The following is a 17,826-nucleotide window of genomic DNA, read 5'->3' on the forward strand; positions in this document are numbered from 1 at the left end:
CTGTAAATGAAATTTTCCGGGAAACTATCTCAGTAAAACTGATGTCTCATACAAATCAGAATACAAAATTTTTACCAGCACAATTTGAATTTCGCCTGGAACATTCAACTTCTCATCAACTTGTTAAAGTATCAAACTTGACAAAAGCGAATAAATCTTCTGGGTTAGTTCTGACATACACAGGAATTGATTTAGAGTATATTGTATCGATAGCATTGGAAGATTACGAGGTGTTTGTATATTGATGAGCATACAACGTGCTCCATATGATGGTAGAGGAAATGCTGTCCAGTTTAATTTACGAAGTAAACATAAAAGAATTTTTTTTCTGGATCGATACAATGCGTTCTTCGTGAGGTAATATGTTACTATATGGATAAAGTCCAGCATATTATTTTCTTTATTGATTATGGTATTGTAGTGTTCCACAAAAGAGAGTTTGGAGTCTAATGGCGTTTTTCATTGAGAAACACTGGTGGCGTGGATTGCTCTGGTTTTGCACTTTCGAGGAGAAATGGCAATGAAACACCGTCGAAATGTTGCATTTCTGCTCGAAAGTGCAAAATCAGGGCAATCCACGCCACCCGTGTTTTTCAATGAAAAACGGCATAAGACTACGTCTAAATCTCGTACAATTTTACATTTTTCTACAAGTTGGTTTCCTAGATGTATCTCTATAGAAATAGTTTCATTTTTTCTACTGAATGATATTGAGTTACATTTTTTTTACATTGAGTTTGAGTAGACTTTTACAGTACCAATTGTGAAATAGATTGATTTTGTTCTGGAATATTGCGACGTCGTTGGCGTCTCTGCATATATGTTATAAGCACTTTTAGATATTTGGAAAAGTTTTTCGTTCAAAATTTTGTCAACTAATTTAGGAATGCTTGAAATAATGGCTATTCCACGGTAGTTTTCGTTCGGCACGTCAGAAAAGACATGGCCCTTTGGTGCCAATTGAAAAAGTGTTTTGCAAATAGCATTAACTTTACGTCTGCTTAGCGGTTCAAATTGAACTGCTTAAGTTTGCACTAAGCAGTTCAATTCGAACTGCTCTGCACTGACGAGTCTAAGACGAAACGTAAAGAAAAGTGAATACGGATTTCAGTTTTCGAGCCTGATTTGAATATTGGTTCAAGAAAAGATGATTTCCATGTTTTAGGATAAATAGATTATTTTAGTGATAAATTGAAAAGTTGTAGAAGTAGTTTTGGAAGTTCTTCTGCAAGATTTAAAAATAAAATGGAAAACACGAAACTCGTTTTTTTCATTTTTTTAAACAAACTACAAAACGACTTTACTCCAACCTCGATAACTCAGCTGTTTCTGGTCGGATCGAATTAAAATTTTGACCCGTTTCAAGCAAAGGTTAGTACTCTAGAAAGACGTGGTTACTGGTTTACTACGAGCGCCATCTCTGCTTTAGTCTCGGGACTTTTTGATCCATGTGTTAAGTTTTGCGTTCATTTCAAGCAGATAAATCTAGTACAACTTATTGCAAGTTTCGAATTGTTTTTTCTAAAAATGAAGAAAACTGCACACACTGACCTAAAATTTCATGAGGCAGCCAAGACTATGCGGACTCGGTAGCAAAACATTTTTTACTGCGAGGTTTTCAATTCGGCTTATCATTTTTCACCTTGCGGAGAGCATAATTTCACTATTTTTTTCTTCACAATGGCCATTTCGGCATATATTGTGCCCGATACAATTATGATAGCCATTTGAAGTTTCTGAAAAGTTGAACAATTGTTTTAGTTACTTCGTTTTTACATGGCAATGTGGAAACTTTTATATAATTTCTATAACTGCAAGTTCAACATGGGCATGTTGGTGATTTGCTCGAACCCGTAGCTAGCTTCTAACGGGGGAAATTGTATTTCCAATTAACCTATCCTACGTATGAAAACACATGAAGAGAAAGTCCAATTGACTAAAAGAACCAAGCATGCTTCGCTTTACTTGGCCACTACAGCATTCAATAATACAGGGCCCGCCATCTAACTTTTGTTTAACTAGCGGTTATTTCGACATTGGTAACCTTAATGTCACTTCTGATTTGACAGAAACTTAGTTTTATTCTTCCGCTGAACGAAAATGGTTGTGTATACGCTTGAGGAACGCTTGAAAATAATGCAGTTTTACTTTGAAAATCATGGTAATGTTGCGGAATGTGTGCCAAAAAATCATCTTCTCGGATGAGGCACATTTTCATCTCGGCGGGTATGTTAATAAGCAAAATTGTCCCATCTAGGGGACGGAAAACCCGCACGTTATCATGGAGAAGCCGATGCATCCTCAGAGAGTGACGGTTTGGTGCGGATTTTTGTCTGCCGGCATCATTGGGCCATTTTTCTTCGAAATTGAGGCAGGAGCCGTCGCCACGGTCAATGGCGAGCGCTACCGCGCCATGATTAGCGATTGGTTCTTCCCGTTACTTGAAGAGGAAGACTTGGACACCATTTGGTTCCAACAAGACGGCGCTCCGTGCCACACAGCCAACGCTACGATCGATCTTCTGAACACAGTCTTCGAAGATCGAATTATCAGTCGAAATTCGAATGTCGCTTGGCCGCCTCGGAGCTGTGATTTGACGCCGTTGAATTATTATCTTTGGGGGGCTGTCAAAGATAAGTGTTATGTGGACAAGCCAGAGACAATTCAAGCCTTGAAGGACAACATTTGAATGAAATTATATTCCACAATTAACCGGAAGGATTGTACTTTAATATGAAAAAATAAATTTTGAAACCGGATGAACCGTTTGTGTTTTATTGCATGTTTAAATAAAAAAGTTACATGGCGGAGTCCTATCTCTATGCAAACACATTCAACAGACATCAAACACACATCGTATAACAAGTGAATACTCGCTATTCTGCTTTATCGCAAGCAACTAATTTGAAATTTGGTTTTTGTCTCATTTTTATGTTTCTTATCATGTGTAATTTGCGTTGCGTTGCGTTGGCGGATTACACTCTCATATCATCATATTTTCTACTGATTGACAAATGAGGTGTGCTTTCGAAATAGTATTGGGAATTGATACCATACTAACTCAAACCACCATTGCCGGATGATGAGAAGAGAAAATGTTGATACTTTATCCACCTTCTGGAAGAACGACGACTCATCATTCCCCTTCCAAAGGAACCGCGTAGTTAGAGATTTGGGTGGGTATGACGTCTACGAATCGCTGTAAGCTAGCGATACTAGCATGGCACTCGATGAATCCAAGAATGAAAATCAAATCTAAAATTCAATTTCCATAATCACTAGGGTAAGGGCTCCCTATTTCATCTCATTTGTAAGGACGTCGCCTTCAAACCCCGATTTAGCCTCTAAAATCACTGTAACTATTTCATACTACTGCTTCATTCGCCTTGCTCCACGTTGAAAATTGATTCACATTCCTTGAAAATTCAACTAATATTTATAAAACAGCTAAAAACACTAATGATGTTTTCACTACTCTGCTCCTAATTTCATCTCAATGGATTTTTATCCATCCTATCGTTGATCTTTTATTCATCCTATAAATTAGCAATGGCGACAGCAATCAAAACAAAATATTCCACTATTACACTCTCACCCGCATTCGCATGGCTGCCAGATGGCTGACTAAACGCTGTCAGCTGGAAAAATATGGCTTGCAGACATTCTGGTGACCGACTGCCTTACCGCCACATATACAACTCAAACGATACAACCGTACCCACCAGGATTTTTCCACATTATTATTATTGGTTACTCGTTGAATTATCTAATTAATGGGGCAATGACTTACGGAGATCTAAAGAACTATCTTTTAACATCATTTTATTAGTGAAAACAGATAGAACAGATATAGACTTTCTATGCAAAGTAATACATATTTTCTATGAAAACACCTGGCATCTCTGTGCACAGCCGATGAAACACACACACACACACACACACACACTTCACAGCGTTATGTTGGCGTATAGCGGAATGAAACCAGTGCTACTAGATTTGCCACAATGGTTATTTCATTAGTATTTAACACGTTCTTTCTGGTAATATTCGAAACAGAAACAGTTTTATTGAAATATTCATATCAATAATTTAATTAAACTAATGTCACGGATACCAAAAACATACTTTTTGATGATAATTTGAAGAAGATAAACAATTTTTGTTTTGTAACATTATGAGATAACTTGGCAACTTTGCGAAACCAAATGAGATGAAAACAAAGCGCAATCAAGTGAACGAAGTGAAAAACTTTCATCTCATAGTTTTGAAGACTTTTATTGCTTGACGGGTAAATTTTGAAGTTTTTAATCGTTAACTAAACAAGTGGCAAGTGAACATAACTAATTATGAAGTCATCCAGCATTCAATGGTAGTGTAATTGTGCGAAATAGTGATCATGTTTTGAGACGAATCGATTAGTAGATATTCAGAAACATGACGAACTGTAAATCTTGAGACGAAAGTGTGTCCTAAATTGAAAAGTGAGTTTATTTTATATGAAAAAAACGATCACCGAAGAATTTAAAAACATTTCTTTCAATAGGAAAGTGTGACAATAGCTTTTCAAATCATTTTAAAACATTTCACAGTTTGCTTCCGGTAGGTTATAAAATATTATTCATGTTCAAAGTTATGAGGTGAAGGGATGAGATGGAAATAGGAGCTCAGATGAAATAGGGAGCCGTTGCCCTAGTTCCATGTAAACACCAATTCAACACACAGAGACTTCATGTGCCAGATTAATACGACACAGTTTTCGCAAATCCACACGGAAAATAAACTAAAATTCACTTCTACACAGTCCGATGCGCACGCCTACTGCGATCGTTCCTGCGACGAAGAAGATTATATGGAAGTAGAAAATAAACTCGTCGATGAAGATAAAGCAAATGAGAATATCTGTGAATTTTTATAGAAATTTTTTGAAAAAAAGGATTGAAAAATACAAAAAAAAAAATTTCTTGTATGATTTTACTGCAGATTTATGCTCAGTACTAGAAAATTACTCTAGTTTCAAGTATTCTAGTTCATTTAGGGAACATGTTTTCGCTTGACCACCATTTGTAGGAAATGGTTCCACTGTGCGTTGGCAGATTGCCGCACTAAAGTCATAAAATCCAACCAGAGGTTCTGATCCACACGGTTAGGAAGCAAACCGTTACCGGGTCCCTATCCAGTCAGTCAGCCTGAAGTCGCAGTCTTGTCGAGACTGGGCTTAAATCATGAACTTTAAAATGAAAACTGTCCCATAAATCCCATTGCAGAATGGTTCACCCATTTGGCCATTAACCTCCCTCCCCCTCCCCCCACGGCTCTGGTTGTCGGTAGAGCAAAGTTGTGTTAAAGCATTGTAGAACACGCGCATAAATTAACACAACGATCGGAAGCACCGCCCGTCCAAACCAATGGCGACTGTATGGAGTAGGAAAATGGAGGAGAATTGAAATGTTAATTCCTTTGACTGATCGTATCTCGTTAAAAAGTCTGAGGTTTAGTAGGATGTTGCAAACACTGGTAGCTGGTTCAGCGGTGCATTACATGACACGACGAAGAAGGTGCCGCAGCAAGTAGCAAGCAAATAACGCCAACACGAAAGAGTTCATCGGAATGGTATCAACTGGAAGGAATATTGATGATACCGGGAAAAAAGGCTTTTTAGCTCCACACCATACACCATGTCGCATTGTTTTTTCGTTGCAAAATTTTCCCTATCCCACTCCCCATGTTGGACACTGAACAGCAACTCGGCAGCTACAATATCTCGTATGTTGTTGGAAGCAACGCTCGGGAAGTAATTTGTCATGTTCCCCGCGCAGCACCGGCGAAACAACCGTTGATCCCATCCCATGTTATGGTGTTGGGTACGATGCATCGAAGAGAAAAAAAGATACAACCCAAAGATGCGGAATTAATTACCAAGTTATAGTTGGGAGTACGCATTGCAAATACGTACAGCCAAGTTAGGCCACATCCCATAAATAAGCTTCCAGGGATCCAGTCATAGGAAGACAGGAATCCGCGTTCGACATACAGTTTAATTGAAGTTAAATAAATTCCTTCCAATGTGAATCCATTCGAACATCGCAATGCCGTGATAAGTATGTTCACCAGCATTGGTTTCCTTTACAATTTTCTTTTGCTGCACTCACCAACCTTGTCTCTACGACCGGACATCAACCAGCTTTCCGGGGCGACACCACCTACTCACGCCAGTGTCATCAGGTAGAAAGCCATCACTATCAATCGAAGGAATCTTAAAAAGCTGAATTGACTTCTTCGAAGTGAAGTGCGAAGAGAGTTCGATTAATCAAGACATCTGGGATGTGGGAGAGAATTAAAACCAAATAGGGAAGCAGCTGCTGGCGAGATTTATTGTTTGATTACATTGGTTTTGTTTCTCGTTTCCACTACAAGAGGTCGGACGTTCGACGATTTCCCCGAAATTCAGCAGAAAGAAAAAGTCTTAATGGGAGTTCTAAGAACAAATGATTAATTCGATTAGTCATTTATTGTTGGTAGAACGAAATGAATTAGGTGCTAGAGTGTAGCAAAAGATTCGTTCGATTTTATGAAATTAAGCTGATAAATTCAGCTGTGTGTAACATTTTTGCGCACTCAATTTCATCGAAAATGACTGAGCCGATTTTCACAAACTTAGATTCAAATGAACAGTCTCGTGGTTCCATACAAAGTTTCTAAGTTTTATCCAAATCCGACTCCCGGTTCCGGAATTACAACGTAATATGTTGAAAAAACTTTTTGCGGTCATAACTAAACCGATATTCACAAACTTAAATTCACATGAATTCACCAAGTACACAAACATGCTGACATCGAAAGGATAATCAAACACGGAAGATAATAGTGGGCTGGACATGTAACAAGAATGCCAAAACTGAGGATGACCTAAATAAAAAATTAAAAAATACAAAAAAAATGCTGAAAAGGCTGTTCGACAAAACTGCTCGAGGAGGTGAAAAAAAAACGATAAAAATAAACTGCTTAAAGATTGGCTCGAAAGCTGCTCGAGGAACGATGAAAATAAAGTAATTGAAAAACTGCTCGAAGATCGGTGCAAAAGCGATAAAAAAACTGATCATTGAACGATCAAAAACAATTTAAAATAGTTCGATTACCTGATCGAAAAACTTCTTGAAATATAGCTTGAGGAGCAGTTAAAAAAAACAATTTAAAAACTGTTCGATTTGAAAAAAACTACTCGAAAATTTGCATGAATAACTACTGGAACTCGAGAAGCGTTGAAAAAACTTTTCGCAGTCATGACTAAACCTATATTCACAAACTTGCATTCAAATGAAAGATCTTGTGATCCAATATGAAGTTTCAGAATAGCATTCGAATTCAACGTCTAGTTTCAGAACTACAGGGTGATATGTGCAATAAAATTACAAAAAAGTGTAAAAAAATGTGCGCTATTTTTTCGAAGACGGCTGAACCGGTTTTCACACACTTAGATTTAAATGAAAGGTAATGAAATGTCATACAAAAATACTGAATATTATCTTGATACGACTTCCGGTTCCAAAATAACATTGTGATTAGTGTAAATATTTCTATATTGAGTGTGTTTTAGCTTTTTCTCATATGAATAGGTATATGCAATTTCCAAAAAAAATCGACTGGTAAAAATTGGCCCGAGTTAGAAATATAATTGTTTGTAATTCAATTCAAAAACTGCCTGAGAACAGAGAAAAAAAGATTTTAAAATTGCTTGAAATTTGCTCGAATAACTACTCGAAAAAACTCGAACTCGATAAACGTTGAGAAAACAACAAAAAAATTCTCGATGAATAGTGCAAAACGCTACAAATAAAAACTGCTTAAAAGCTGCTCGGAAAAATGCTTGAGGAACGGTGAAATAACGATTTAATTAACTGCTTGAGGAAAAACCGGTGAAAAACAAATAATTTGAGAACTGCTGAAAAACTACCCGAAAAAACTGCTCGATGAATGATGCAAAACGAGAAAAAGCTGCTCGAAAAAATGATCTATTAACTACTCGAAAAACTTCTTGGGAATTTGATCGAGAAACTGTAAAAACAATTCAAAAACTGCTTGAGGAACGATGAAAAAACTATTTTGAAAACTGCTCGAAAATTTGCAGGAATAACTACTCGAAAAAATCGAAATCGGGAAAAGTTTAACAAACTACTAAAAATTGCTCGTTGAATGGTGCAAAACAAAAAAAAAAACAAACTGCTCTAAAGCTCTTTATAAAACTGCTCGAAGAAAAAACAGCGACAAAAAGAAGATTGGAAAAAACTGCTCAAAAACTGCCCGAAATATGCTCGAGGAACGAAGAATGAATGGTTAACTGATTGAAAAATGTGCTTGGGTTGAATTTTTCATTTTACTTAAATTGTTTGACTACTGTTGAAGAATATCTATCGCGATCTATTTGTTCGTTGTGTTTACTTCTGTAAATTTTGTACCAAAATTATTGGCTCAATTTGTAAAAGTGTCAATCAATGATAATTTAATTCATGAATGAAGCAGATATGAGAGCACTGTGTTTTTGAGAAAAAAAAACTGAACTATATACTCGACATTGAAGTGGAGAATGACGCAAGTGAACTGTATCAAGCACACAAACATGCTGACATCGAAAGTAGAGATGGTCGGGTATAGAAATTCTTATACCCGAACCCGACCCGTACCCGAGTGATCAGCAAAAAAAAAATTAGAGGGTTGTATTCAAGACACGACCGAGCACAATAACATTAAAAATGGAACGTTCCTAGGGTCTTCATAATATATACAAAAATAAAGAGATGATGATACACTAAACTAAAAACTTTTTCAATCGACTAATTACAAACTTGCTCTAGTTTAAGCGCTTATTATTATTATATCGTTTATTTATACCCGGTTTATTTAAGCGCTTAGATTGTTGGCGAATGATAAAATTGACAATTAGTTTCTTTCTTGATAATTAATTATTTAATTTTGATCCCTTTCCACAATTTTTTACATTGTTAAGATTTTGAATAACGTCCTTTAACTAGAATTCAAAGTTACTTGAAAGCTCAATTTTAGATACAAACAACCTAAAGATTTAATCCTGAACAAATGAAACTGTTTTATTTTATGACAATAATCTTCGAGAAACGTACAAACTTATTAATTTTATAAACAGTTAATCGATCCAAGAGAAGATTTCATTTATTTTAACGAAAAATGTTGTACCAGTTAGCTCAGTAATAGTGTAATTTTATTAATCCTTCTTCAAAATCGTCGATAATCTTCGGAAAGTGTCGGTAAATAATATGGCAACAATACGAGGAAGAAAAATGTGAAACAGTCCGCATAAAATATTTAGTTACTTACATTGATTTTCGCTTTGGCATATTAGGAATATACAAAATGGATACGCAACAAAATTCAGAAATTTTGTTCATATTGTAACTTGATGTTATTAACACATGAATGAACATTGTCATAGTTACAACGCGTGTTTTGAAGCAAATAATAATTGAACTGAAACTGGCGGTTAACCAAATTCTACGAGGGTTGCTATTCAAACGATCAATTTGATACTATATGATATTGCATCTAATTGTACTGTATATGTGAGCCTGTGGAACTCATTTATACTACCAAACCGAGGAGGCCACTTTTAGATAAGTTTCAGAATTTAATTTTGAATCTTTTGAAGCGTTTAATTCCTGGTGGGACAACAACTTGTTCAGTCACATATAATAAAGAAGAAGTTTCTATGATTATCATAATAACACAACTTTATACTGAATCCATTTTCGCGCCACCGTTTTGTTCGTATGGGAATGGAGATTTAAGTATGCAAACCGATCCGTTGACAAATTAAAACATTTTTAAGCTGACTATATTGAGGCTTTGGAATCATTTAAATGAGGAAAATCATTTAACAAATCATCGAGGAACAAGCGCTGCAAATTAGATCCGAAAAATCTTTGGCCGATAATTCTAAATTGGCCTGATAGTTACCAGAGAACCAAAATAAAACACTAAATTCAAACCAAGTTTCCAATGGTATGCAATTGAAATATTCAAATGACGTTTTCTCATAAATTTAAGTTAAATGTTTCCGAATCGATTGGTTGTTGAATTATATAAATCCATCAACAAATGACTGAGGTATGAGCGTTCAAAATTATGGCAGAAAAATGTTAAGCGATTAGTTTTGCATGTTTTAATTTGACACCCAGCCTCGGGAAGCGAAGTGTAAGGCATTTTTAATTGCAAAATCGACCAACAATTTGCTAAATACATGGGATATTTCAAAAGAACCGATAACCACGCTGATTCGGTTCTTCAATAGCTAGATGATATATAAGATATTCAAGCGAACACGAAGCGGTGTTGTGCAGACAGCAGGAAATTTCACCAACACATAATGCAAAAGCGACAATCCAGCAAGTGAACGCATATACAATCCAGTCAGCTCACTGGACGAGCTACTTGTTTCATTCGCAGTCAAACATCAACTAGGCAAAGAAATATTGTGCAGCCTATATTTATAGATTTCTCTTCATACTACGCAGAACGATGCGGTGTTTTTTATGCATGACGCAAAGCCTCCTATGCCGAACAAGAAGTTGACGTCATTTTGTAAAGCAGGGATTGGTGGATGAAAACATAGGTCGATTCCAACCATTTTTTCAATAGTATGCTATTGAAATACTGAAACGACGTCGTCATACATGTTTAAGTTAAAAGTTTCCGAATCGATTGGTTGTTAAATTATAACAATCCATCAACAAATGACCGAGTTATTAACGTTCAAAATTATGACACAAAAAGGTTACGCGGCTATTTTTGAAACTTTTAATTGACACCCGGTCCCGTATAGTGAAGAGTAAGGCATTTTTAATGCCAAAAATTACCCGTACCCGACCCGTACCCGATTAAAAATTTTAAAAATTACCCGTACCCGACCCGTACCCGATCAATAATAAAAAAAAATTAACCGTACCCGACCCGTACCCGATAAAAAATAAAAAATTTTACCCGTACCCGACCCGTACCCGTATAAAAATTACCTGTACCCGTACCCGACCCGAATGAGTAGTAAAAAGTTTACCAAAATTCAGGATGGAAAAAATAAAGTGTTTTAGATAGCGAGCTAGATAGAGCGTATCAGGCTCTAGTTTGTAAGTAAAATACATTAAAATGCTTGTTTACATTTAAACATATAAATACACTGTGAAGCATGAATAGATTTCCAATGTCTTTGGTACTTTATACTCATTTACAAATGTCAACAAAAGGGAGTAATATCTACTCAAATTTTTCGAGAAGCATATTTATCCAAAATGTCGTAATACCCGTTGTATTCAATTTTGGGTAGGTATGGTTTTTACGAAACAGTGCGACTTTTGATCCAATTCTTTAGAACCACAAGTAAGCGTGCTCATTATCTTGACACACAAATAAAAATTCACATTCGAATCACTTGAAAAATCACGAACATCCCCTAAAATTAATAGAGTATCATAGGTTCGTTTACGTGAATTGACCAAACATCAAATAATTCACGTGTATTCCCGGTGTGAAAAAATCAGTTTTGAAAATGGTGAACTGTGAGTCCTTCAAGTGTAAGTAGTTTGAACATTTGTGAGAAATTTTTTGTCGTGAATACGACTTACCTTACTATGGGGCGCCTTTTCAAAATTAACCCTCTGAGAGAGTGATAAGTTTTTGATCGTGAATATCTCGCGTTGTATCTAACGAATCAACAAAATTTTTGCTACATGCCATCGGAAATATGATCACAATTTTATGATAAAATTTTCAGTTGCGTGACATAATCTCAAACAATTCAAAATTAAAATTTTCTTAAATGTTTGGTATAAACAAGTATCAAAGAGGATAATTCATAAGGCGCGTTTGACTTTCTCGTATTTTTAAAGCTCAAAGCTCATAGCTCAGTGATCTGTGAAAGGATTTATATAATCTAACTACCAATAGAATTAAAATTTTTCAACTTAAACGTGTATAGCAACATCATTGAAGTATTTCTACAGTACACTATTTAAAAACCTGTCTCATTTGACCCATGTCAACACCAGCCAATCAGAACGCGTTCTGAGGAGGAGAACAAAATATCTGCTGCTGTATAATAAATTGTTCGAGAAAAATGTTCCGAACAGTGCTTAATATCGTAGTGAGTTCCACAATTTGGTCTTTCTGAAAGGCAGAAATGAATCCCGTACAGCATCCTGATAGTTTCTTTCAATCAAATGCAAATCCAAAATGAAATAATCGACATTAAAATTCTATATGCTGCTATTTTTATAGCCGTTAAGGACCGCCTATTAGTGAAAAAGCTACAAACGAAATCACGTAAAAAGAAACCTCTTAACAAAAATGCTATCTGTTTGGATTCTATCGCCAATGCGAGCAGATGTATTGTGTATCGTTTGCAAAGCTAGTTTCGCTTCCGACAAGAGCGATTACATCACAGCTGCCAGTTGTTTGCATTGGTGAAAAAACAACGAAAAGAGGACAACTAAAAGTTTCTAAAAGTTTCCTAAAGAACTATTAGGATTTCTTCTTCGCAAATCGAAGGTAAAAAACCTCAGTTTAGTGCAAATCTAGAACTGTTTGATTAGATTTGTGCACTTTTTGCTGTGTGAAATTCACAGTAATCGAGATCAAATGAAGCCTTCTTTGTTTTTGCGAAAAATGCGAAAAAAGGGAATGCTTGCATAATTTATACAATTGATCAACTAATTGATATTCGGAAGTGTTAAGGAACATGTCAGTTGTTTTCGTATTCACGACATCCAGTTATGTCTCTGACATTACCCACCCGCCTTTTTTGGTTACATTTTTTTTACTACAAAGCAAAATGAATTATGATTTTGATTTAAATTAATCTGTCAAATATGCCCGTTTTGTAAGCCTCACAAACCCACACCAACGATGTTAACGGGAGCTGGTGGTTTTTACAGCCATTGAACTTCTGTTCCACCTCCCTTGGAACCCTCAACGAGTGAACACGGTGATAATTTGAGCATTTCGCGTGAAAAGATTTTCACCCGTACTTTTGCGACTGTCACGCATCGAGATTTTTAGTGAAAAGAAACGTAAACTAACTCGACGTCAACATTTCAAAAGGGCCTAAAAACAATTGACAGATTTTTTTTGTTTACTTTCTCTTTCGACTATATCTGCGTTATTATACAAACGTTCGTTACATATTTGGTAATGTTGGAAACATGGAGATATTATCTTTCATTCTTCACGAATACTTTGTAGGTACACGTAAAAATTAAGGAGATATTCACAAAAGAGAAAGTAATCAAAGAGAAACTCTCATTGGTTTATGTGCCCTTATGAAATGTTGACATCGAACTGGCAATATAGCTCAACTTGCTGTGCCATCAATCGGTGTCATTTCAAGTGAGGTGACACCACAAACGAATTTCCAGACATGACAGTCACGATCTTTTTTTGGCGCACATCTACGATCCTCCGTAAAACTGGCACTAATGGTGATAAATTGGTTGCACTGCTGAGTTTCCATCATACATTCATTATGCAAATGTCAAACCGTGAGAACCCTTTCGATTCGGTAGCTCATTTGTATATATTGAGATTTTATGGCACACTTTGGTTGAAATGATAACAATGCAATTAATCTTGCGCTCCACCAAGCGGTGATTTTTCAAAAATATTTATAAGCACATACATGTCTTTATTATTTATCTTTGGTGACACCACCCAGAAGGGAAGAATAAGAAGAACTTCTATGCAGATTTTCTGAAATAAATGTTCATGTTTTTATGGGAAGAATCCTAATGATTTATATGTAAATTTTGAAAATCTCCAACCAATATTTAAAATAACAGTTTTCTGGTATCTGAATGTGATATGAGTACTACACTACATTTTATATATTATTCAAATAATTTTTAACGGGATTGTGCATTAAACAGCTTTAAAATGGCAGTCCATTAAAACCTACGTGAAAAGTAGGGTCTGGCCGCAACATCTTAGAGCTAAGGCAGTGTGTCTTAATAAATATGTTATAAAAAAGTAGGGTGGAAAATATTCACATAACTTTTCACGTAACTATGATTGATCTTTTTTTTTTAAATGAAGAAAAGAAATGTTTTTTTCTGGAAAAAGATGCCAGTTTTCAGGTTTGGTTCTAGGTGCGAATGTCAAAACCCCTTGAAACAAATTGTTTATTTTTCGGAACAACTGTTTTGCAAAAAAAAATTCTCGTCAACGTGTAAACATATTTATGTAAAGTACAAATGGTCGGGTAATCGATCAGAAAAAAAAATTTACCCGTACCCGACCCGTACCCGAGTGAGTAGTAATTTTTTTTACCCGACCTGACCCGTACCCGAGTAAGCAGTAAATTTTTTTTACCCGTACCCGACCCGTACCCGATTGAAAATAAAATTTTTTACCCGTACCCGACCAAAAACCCGTCGGGTACGGGTACGGGTCGGGTTTCGGGTAAAATACCCGATACCCGACCATCTCTAATCGAAAGATTGATGAAACACGGAAGATACTAGTGGACTGAACATGTAGCAAGAATGTCAAAACTGAGGATGACCTTAATAAAAATATATAAAAGACAAAAAACTACTGCTCGACAAAACTGCTCGAGGAGATGAAAAAACGATAAAAATTCCGTTCGAGGAACGATGAAAATAAAACATTAAAAAACTGCTAGAAGGTCGGTAGAAAAGCGATTGCAGAAAATTACTCGAAGAACGGTCAGACAATCATTAAAAACTGATCGATTAATTACTCAAAAAACTTAGGGAACGGTGAAAAAATAAAACAATTTCAAAACTGCTCGAGGAATGGTAAATGAAAAAAAACATAAAAAAACTGCACGAAAATTTACACGGAAAACTTCCCAAAAAAACTCGAGCTCGAAGAGCATTGAAAAAACTACAAAAACTGTTCAATGAATGGTGCAAAACGAAAAAAAACTGCTCGAGGAACGGTGAACAGCTCGAAGAAAAAAACAATTTGAAAACTGCTCAAAAACTGCCCGCAAAAAGCTCGAGGAACGATGAAAAAACAATTAACTGCTCGAAAAATGTGCTTGCGTTAATTGTTGGTTTTATGAATTTCCATTTTACTTAAATTGTTTGCCTACTGTTGAACAATTTTCGTGATTTATTTGTTTGTTGTGTTTACATCTGCAAAATTTGTACCAGAATGAAGGGCTCAATTCGTAGAAGTACCTATCATTTATCAATGATATATTTAATTCTTGAATGAAGCAGATTTCAAAGTACTGCGTTTTTGAGAAAAAAAATTCTGAACTATATACTCGACATTGAAGTGGAGATTGGCGCAGGTGAATTGTATCAAGTACACAAAGCTGACATCGAAAGGTTGATGAAACACGAGACATAATTGTGGGCTGGACATGTAGCAAGAATTCCAGAACAAACAAAAATATAAAGGACAAAAACCTACTGCAAAAACTGCTCTACAAAACTGCTCGAGGAGAAATGAAAAAAAACTGCTCGAAGATTGGTTCTAAAGGTGCCCGAAAATTGCTCGAGGATCAAAAAACTGTTCGAAAAAACTTTTTGAAGATCGGTGCAAAAGCGACGATTAGAAACAGATCGATTAACTGCTCGAAAAACTTCTTGATAAATTGTTTGAAGAACGGTGAAAAAAAAACAATTTAAAAACTGCTCGAGAAACAATGAGAAAACGTTTTTTAAAAAACTGCTTGAAAATTTGCACGGCACGAAATAACTCGAACTGAAAGAAAACTATTTGAAAACTGCTCAAAAATGCTCGAGGATCAATGAAAGAATGATTAACTGGTCAAAAAATGTGCTTGGGACAAAGGTGAAAAAATTATATAAAAAATGTTCGAAGACAGGAAAACTGCTCGAAAGATTACTGGAAGAAAAATGGAAATAAAACGATTAAAAACCCGCTCGAATATCGAAGTGAAAGCAATGCTAAAAACTGTTCGAAGAACCGCCAAAGAACGATTAGAAACTGATAAATTAACTTCTCTAAAAACTTCTTGACAACTAGCTTGAGGAGCAGTGAAGACAAAACAATTTAAAACTGCTGGATTTTAAAAAATTACTCGAAAAAACTCGAACTCGGGAAATGTTGAAAAAACAAAAAAAAAAATGCTCAATGAATGGTGAAAAACGAAAAAAGCTGCTCGAGGAACGGTAAAACAAACGATTAAGTAAACTGCTCGAGGAAAAACCGACGAAAGAAACATTCTGAAGCCTGTTCAAAAACTGCTCGATGAATGGTGCAAAACGAAAAAAGTTGCTCAGAAGATACTCGAAGAAATGTGCAGGAAACAACCAATTTAAAAAAAACATAAAAAAAAACAATTTAAAAAAACGCTAGAGGAAAAACCGGTGTAAAATCCATTTCAGAATTGCTGAAAAACTGCCCGAAAAAACTACTCGATGAAATGTACAAAAACGTGATTAATCCACCTAGCAGTGAGATGATACCTTTTTTTATCAATACGCATGTGTTTTTGCATGGATATTCTTAGGTGTTTTAGTTCTCATGACATTATTTTAATTATCGTCGTTTAAAATGGCAAATTGAGATTTTAATCACTCATTACCCTGTAATGCCGAAACTGCAAAACATATCGAATTTCAATCTTAGCGTGTGACAATCGATTGAACATTCCATGAGATGTCGAAGTAAGTTCCACTTTAGAGTTTTTCGTCATTATTTATGGTACTTCCAGAGCCGGTACTCAGTTTGGCTTCCGTAGAAATAAAGGGACGAATGATTGCCTTGCATTACTTTCGTCTGACATCCAAATTGCCTTCGCTCAAAAGCAACAAATGGCATCTGTATTTTTAGACATTAAAGGAGCATTTGATTCAGTTTCCATTGATGTTCTTTCAGACAAGCTCCACCAACATGGACTCCCAGCGGTTATAAATAATTATTTGCACAACCTTTTGTCAGAGAAACGCATGCATTTTTCATATGGCGATTTGACAACATTCAGAATTAGCTACATGGGTCTACCGCAAGGCTCATGCCTCAGTCCGCTCCTTTATAATTTTTACGTGAATGACATTGACAGCTGTCTTGTAACCCCATGTATACTAAGACAATTGGCAGATGATGGCGTGGTTTCAGTTACTGGACCCAAAGCTATTGATCTGCATAAACCATTGCAAGATACCTTAGATAACTTGTCCGTTTGGGCTGTTCATCTTGGTATCGAATTCTCTGCGGAGAAAACAGAGTTAGTCGTCTTTTCAAGAAAGCATGATCCCGCGCAGCTTCAGCTCCATATGATGGGAAGAATGATCCAACAGGTTTTAACTTTTAAATACCTCGGGGTGTGGTTCGATTCCAAATGCAAGTGGGGAGGACACATTAGGTATCTGATAACAAAATGCCAACAAAGAGTAAATTTTCTTCGAACAATAACAGGATCTTGGTGGGGTGCTCATCCGCAAGATCTAATAAAATTGTATCAAACAACGATACTTTCAGTGATGGAATATGGATGCGTTTGTTTTCGTTCCGCTGCAAACTCTCATATTATCAAACTTGAGCGAATTCAGTACCGTTGTTTGCGAATTGCCTTAGGCTGCATGCATTCAACACATACAATGAGTCTTGAAGTTCTGGCGGGAGTTCTTCCATTAAAAGATCGATTTTGGGAGCTTTCATCACGCCTGCTAATAAGATGTGAGGTGCTGAATCCCATGGTAATTAATAATTTCGAACGACTAGTCGAGCTTCGATCTCAAACAAAATTCATGACAGTATATTTTAACCATATGTCACAGGAAATCAACCCTTCAAGATATATTCCTATCCGTG

This window comes from Malaya genurostris, chromosome 2, assembly GCF_030247185.1.
Source record: "Malaya genurostris strain Urasoe2022 chromosome 2, Malgen_1.1, whole genome shotgun sequence".
NCBI lineage: Eukaryota > Metazoa > Arthropoda > Insecta > Diptera > Culicidae > Malaya > Malaya genurostris.